Here is a 6,268-nt window from a genome sequence, read left to right on the forward strand (position 1 = left end):
TGATCTTGTTCTATAAGAACCAAAATGTTTGGACAACATTCTTGTGCTTCTGGCTTGATTTTCTTCCAGCCAGCTCTTTCTGATGTGGCATAAATTGGTCTTTACTTAATAAGTCAGTACTTTATATTTCCTCAGGTTTTGGAAACCAGTCCCAAGAAGAAGATAGAGCAGATGAAACTTGAGGACATTATGCTAAGTGAAATAAGCCAGTCACAAAAAGAAAATAAATATGATTCCACTTACATGAAATACTTAAAGTAGTCAAAGATCATAAAGTAGATTGGTCATTTTCAAGAGGTGGGCGAAGTGGGAAATGGGGAGTTATTGTTTAACGTGTAGCATTTCAGTTTTATAAGATGAGAAACTTATGGAGATGCATGGTGGCAATGGTTATACAACATTATGAAGGTATTCAAAATCACTGAACTGTGCTTTTAAATGATTTAAGGGGCCATTTGCAATGACACATTCTTGTAATCCCAGCAACTTGGGAGGCTGAAGCAGGAGGATTGCAAATTCAAGGTCAGCCTCAGCAACTTAGCAAGACCCTGTCTCAAAATTAAAAAGAAAAAAGAGACTGAGGATGAAACTTAGTGGTTAAGTGCTCCTGAGTTAAATCTACGGTACCAAAAATAAAATCAAATGGTTAAAGGTAAATTTTTGTATTATGTGTGGCTTTGTTTTTTTGGTACCAGAGATTGAACCCAGGAGTGCTTTACTACTAAGTTATACCCCCAGCCCTTTTTTTTTTTTTTTGGTATCAGGGATTGAACCTAGGGGCACTTAACCACTGAGCCACATCCCCAGCCCTTTTTTATAATTTAATTAGGGACAGGGTCTTTCTGAGTTGCTTAGGGCCTCTGTAACTTGCTGAAGCTGGCTTCAAACTTGATATTCTCCTGCCTCAGCCTCAGCCTTCTGAATCATTGGGATTACAGGTGTGTACCACCATACCCCATTATGTGTATTTTACCATAATAAAAAAAATTGGGAAAAAAATTTTTTAAAATTAAAAAGCACATAGAAGAGCCATTAAAATGATAATGAAAATAGTCTTCAACTAGGACAGAGTACTAAAATAAGGGAAGAGAAAATTTCCAAGAGAATGGCTGACAATGTCCTGTGTCAGAGAAAGGTTAGGGAAGACAAGAATTGTGAAGTGTTAATCCAATTTGGCATTATTGAACTCGTGAGAGAAACCATGTTAGGGTGAAGGGTGAATGGCAGGGGGCAGTGAAGATGGGGACAGTTCTATAAATGCATCTTGGAGTTCAGAGAAGAGATCTGGGCTAGAGATATAGCTGGGAACTCATGTATTTTTAGTTGTTAATTGAAGCTATGGGAGTGGATTCCATCACTTAGGGGGAAAAGGTGAAGTAAGAACTGAAGCAGGGGCTGGGTTGTAGCTCAGTGGTAGAGCACTTGCATTGCATGTGTGAGGCACTGAGTTCAATCCTCATCACCACATAAAAATAAAGGTCCATGAATAACTAAATATATGTATAATTATAAAACTGAAGCAGACATAGGGCCCAGTCTTGAAGAACTTACTATACTAGCAAGGAAATGTATCTACAAAGACAGAGAAGGCATAGCCAGTGAGTAGGAGAAAAACGAGAATGGTCTAGCTTACTTAATCTAAAGAAATATTTCAAATAATGAAGTGTAGTCAGTGGTAGAAAGCTTACCTAGCACCTATGAGGTCCTGAGATTAATCCCCAGCACTGGAAAAAAAAAGTATTGGCCAGCAGGACTGGATGCTAGTGAAAGTTCAAATCTGATGCCTGAAAAGGGCAACAGGATTCACTGACTTATAAATCATTAATGGCCTGGAATTATGGGTAATGGAAGCCATTGTATTAAGAATGAAAAAGCATATAACTTTACAGAAGTCTGGCCATGAAATCAAATGGAGATAAATAAGTAAATATTGATGAAGGATCATTAAGTATGAGAAATACTAAATTATGTTTAAAATCCAAAGAAAAGCTCTAAGAGGATGAATACAGAAGAGAAGTGATACCCAATAGTGTAGGTTTCTTGAAAAGGCAGGTGAAAATGGAAGCCAGAGTAGAGGTCAGAGAAAAGGCCCTCCTGAACCATCAGTCATGAGTTGGCACTGCTAGCCTCCTTAACAGCTGGGTAAACTCAAAGCAGTTTTCCTATCAGCACCTCCCTCTTTTCTGTTTGCCTTGCCAGTCCAGCTCTGGATAAACCACACTTCCCACCCCACCCCTTTAAATTTCTTCTTTATTTATTTAGCAAATATTTACTAATGACTGACTATGTGCCAGGACCTGGGGGTCAAGGACTCAAACAAATCCTTGTCCTTAAGGAACTCATGGTCCAGTGGTAGTGAGAGACAAACAATCAAAGTACAGTGCACAATGTGAAAAGGACTGTAGTAGGACAAGAAGGTGTGGGAGTGTTGCTAGAGAAAATCCCTAAACCAGATCAACTGGTGAAACCACAGGAAGGACCTGGATGGTGATGGCACACCTGTAATTCCAGCTACTTTGCAGGCTGAGGATCCCAAATTTGAGGTCAGCCTCAGCAGCTCAGCAAGACCTTGACTTAGCTGGGCGTTGTGTTACATGCCCATAAACCCAGCACCTCAGGAGTCTGAGGCAGGAGGATATGAAATTCAAAGCCAGCCTCAGCAACTTAGTGAGGCCCTAAGCAACTTAGCAAGGCCCTGTCTCAAAATTAAAATAAATAAATAAATATATAAGGGCTGGGGATGTGGTTCAGTGGTTAAGCACCCCTGGGTTCAATTCCCAGTACTGCAAACAAACCAACCACAGGAGGGCTCTCCCTTTTTTTTTTTAATTTTCTTTTTTTTAATATTTATTTTTTAGTTGGACACCCAGGGCCTCGCACATGCTAGGCGAGCGCTCTACCGCTGAGCCAAAACCCCATCCCAAGGGCTCTCCCTTTTGCTAAGCAAATTTTTAATACATCTTGACATCCTTTTTCACAATGCCATTTTTCTTTCCTTTTTTTTTTTCCCATTCTCTAGTTTGCTTCCTTGCTCTCCCTTCTTGTACTGGGGGAGCAGAGTAGGGACCACTTCCTTATTATAATTTCATATTTTTTTCTTATTTTCTGGGTGAAGGTCTCCATATGTTATATCATTTGGTCTCAAACTCCTGAACTCAGCTAATTCTCCTGCCTTAGCCTCCCTAGTTGCTGAGACTGCAGAAATGCATCACCATGCCCAAAGTATAATTTCATATACTTACTAAAACTTATAGGGGTCAGGAGTTGAGCTTGAAAGGGTAGCCTGCTTGCCTAAGACCCTGGGTTCCAGCCCCAGCTGAAAAAAAGGGGACTGGAAATATAGCTCAGTAGTAACATGAATTAAAAAAATAAACTTATAAATAATAGAAAAATTAGTTCATTCCATTTTTTCTCTATTTTTATTCAGACTGGGTTTGATTTCTTTGTTTTTTTGTTTGTTTGTTTTTGCCATGCTGGAGATAGAACCCAGGGCCCTTTGCATATATAGGCAAGTGCTTTACCACTAGGTTACATCATTGACCCCTGATTTCTTTGGAAATAAAGACAGTATGAAGCGGGGCATGGTGGCACATGTCTATATACCTAGCAATAGTGACTTGGTAGGCTAAGGCAGAAGTGATCAAGGCCAGCCTTAGCAACATAGCAAGACCCTGTCTCAAAATAAAAAGGGCTTGGGATGCAGCTCGGTGGTAGAGCGCCCTGGGTTCAACCTCTAGTAATGTCTCCTCCACAGCCTAAAAAAAAAAGGATGCAGATAACTCAGAAACTGGATATCAGCCTTTATTGAGTCCCTCCAACTGTTGTGTTCCTCGCTGTGATAGAGGAATGATACTGAGGGAAGGCAGGAAAAATTCTAAGACTGAGGACATGGAGGGCAGGGACCTCCATGGCAGTGAAAAAGGATGGCTTGGGCATTTCTGAGGCTCCCCTTCCAGATCAGGAACTTACCCCCTTCCCCAGAAAGCATATACAAAGTGGTCCTAAGATCATAATTTAGCTCTGATGATAAAATTAAGCTCTAACATTCTATGGTATCCACAGATATTATCTTTAAACTACTGCAGCTTTCTGTTGGTATATAGAACTCTGTATATATATATTCTGTGTGTGTGTGTGTGTGTATAAATATAAATTTCTTTTTATTTTTTTGGCGGGGTGGGTGGGTACCAGGGATTGAACTCGGGGGCACTCAACCATTGAGCCACATCCCAACCCTATTTTGAATTTTATTTAGAGACAGGGTTTCACTGAGTTGCTTAGCACCTCCCCATTGCTGAGGCTGGCTTTGAACTCTTGATCCTCCTGTGTCAGCCTCCCAAGCCACTGGGATTACAGGCATGTGCCAATATCATATCCGGCAGAACTATTTTATGGTGGTTGCCTTCAGTTTTTTTTTTCTCTCTCTCTTTTTTAGGGGGGAGGTGGCATTCTGGGGATTGAACCCAGAGGTGCTTTACCACTGAGCTATCCTCAGCCCCCTCCTCCCTTTTTAAAATTTTAAGACAGGATCTAAGTTGCTTAGAGTTTCACTAAATTGCTGAGGCTGGCTTCAGCTGCCTGAACTGCTGGGATTAAAGGTTTGCACCACCATGCCAAGTCTGTCTGTTTTTCTTCCTTTCTTCTCCCCCGACCCCATTTCTTTCTTCCTAAGTACTAGGGATAGAGCCCAGGGGCACTCTACTAGTGAGCTACACCCCCAGCCCTTTTTAAATTTTGAGACAGGGTCTCACTAGATTATACAGGCTGGCCTGGAACTTGAAATCTTCATGCCTCTGACCCTCGCCCCGCCAAGCTACAGAGGTTACAGGCATGGTCCCCTGCACCTGGCCCTAGAATTTTCTTTACTGTCTCTGGGCTGTTCTTTGCACCACAGAAGTATATTATACTTCATATCATTATTAGAGAAGGCAAGGTTAACAAAGATAGGCCTATACTTGGTGAATTCTTAGAAAGTATATGTTGACAGGTACAAACACAGGATTAACCATCCTTAGAAATCTCGCAGAACTCATTGACTCACCAAATATTTATTAAGCTCCTACTATGGATTTTGTGTGTGTGTGTGTGTGTGTGTGTGTGTGTGTGTGTGGTGTTGGGGATTGAACCTAGGGCCTTGTGCATATACCAACTGAGCTATATCTCCTGCCCTAAGCTCCTACTATGGAAATATTGGTAAATACATAACTGGTTCATTGCAACTTTAATATATGATATAACATGTATTTCCAGACCTTAAGGTCACCTTCTGGATTTCCAGCCCTGACCACCACTATGGTCTCAGATCTAGCTTTCTTTGGTACATCTACACCCAAATGATCCATAGGTATTTGGGTTGCAAACTGAACTCAAGTTCCTTCTGAACCTCACTCCCATTACTCAGAGAAACAGAATCTGAACCCAGGTGTGCTGTCCACTAAGTTGGATCCTCATCCCTTTTTATTTTGAGTCAGGGTCTAAGTTGCTGAGGCTGGCCTCAAACTTGAGGTCCTTCTGCCTCAGCCTCCAAAGTTGCTGGGACTACAGGTGTGCATCACTGCACCTGACTCTCAGAGGATGTTAACCACCTATCTATTCAGCACCAATAGTCATATTGGATTCCATCTTCAATCCCCACAGTCAATAAATCATTATATTCTGTTTGCAAAATCTAGCCCCCTCATCTTCATCCTCTCACTAACCTAGTTCAGGCTGCCATCTTTCATTTGTTCACTCACTATTTTTTTTTTGAGAGAGAGAATTGTTTTCAATATTTATTTTTTAGTTTTCGGTGGACACAACATCTTTATTTTATGTGGTGCTGAGGATCGAACCCAGCGCCCCGCGCATGCCAGGCGAGCGCGCTACCACTTGAGCCACATCCCCAGCCCTTACTATTTTTTAAACACATACCATGTACCATTCATCTTTTAGGCTTTGGAATTATATCAGTGAACAAACAAAATTCCTATTTGCATGGAACTTTCATTGAAGTGGAGAGAGAAAATAAAATAAGCAAAATGCATATTGTTAGAGTGACAGGTGCATAGGAGAAATAAATAAGTCATGCAGGGAAATATGATGTTCACAGGTGGTGGCTGAAAGACTTCCATGAGAAGGTGACTTTTGAGTAAGTCGTTGAGAAAAAAAATGATGGAGCTACTTCTGTACCTTTCTAGGGGAAGAGCATTCCAGAGAACAAAGCACATGGAAAAGTCCTGGCATAGAAGTATGATAGGCAAGCCAGGCACAGTAGTGCAAGCCTGTAATT

Source organism: Marmota marmota, unplaced genomic scaffold, assembly GCF_001458135.2.
Source record: "Marmota marmota marmota unplaced genomic scaffold, marMar, whole genome shotgun sequence".
Lineage (NCBI taxonomy): Eukaryota > Metazoa > Chordata > Mammalia > Rodentia > Sciuridae > Marmota > Marmota marmota.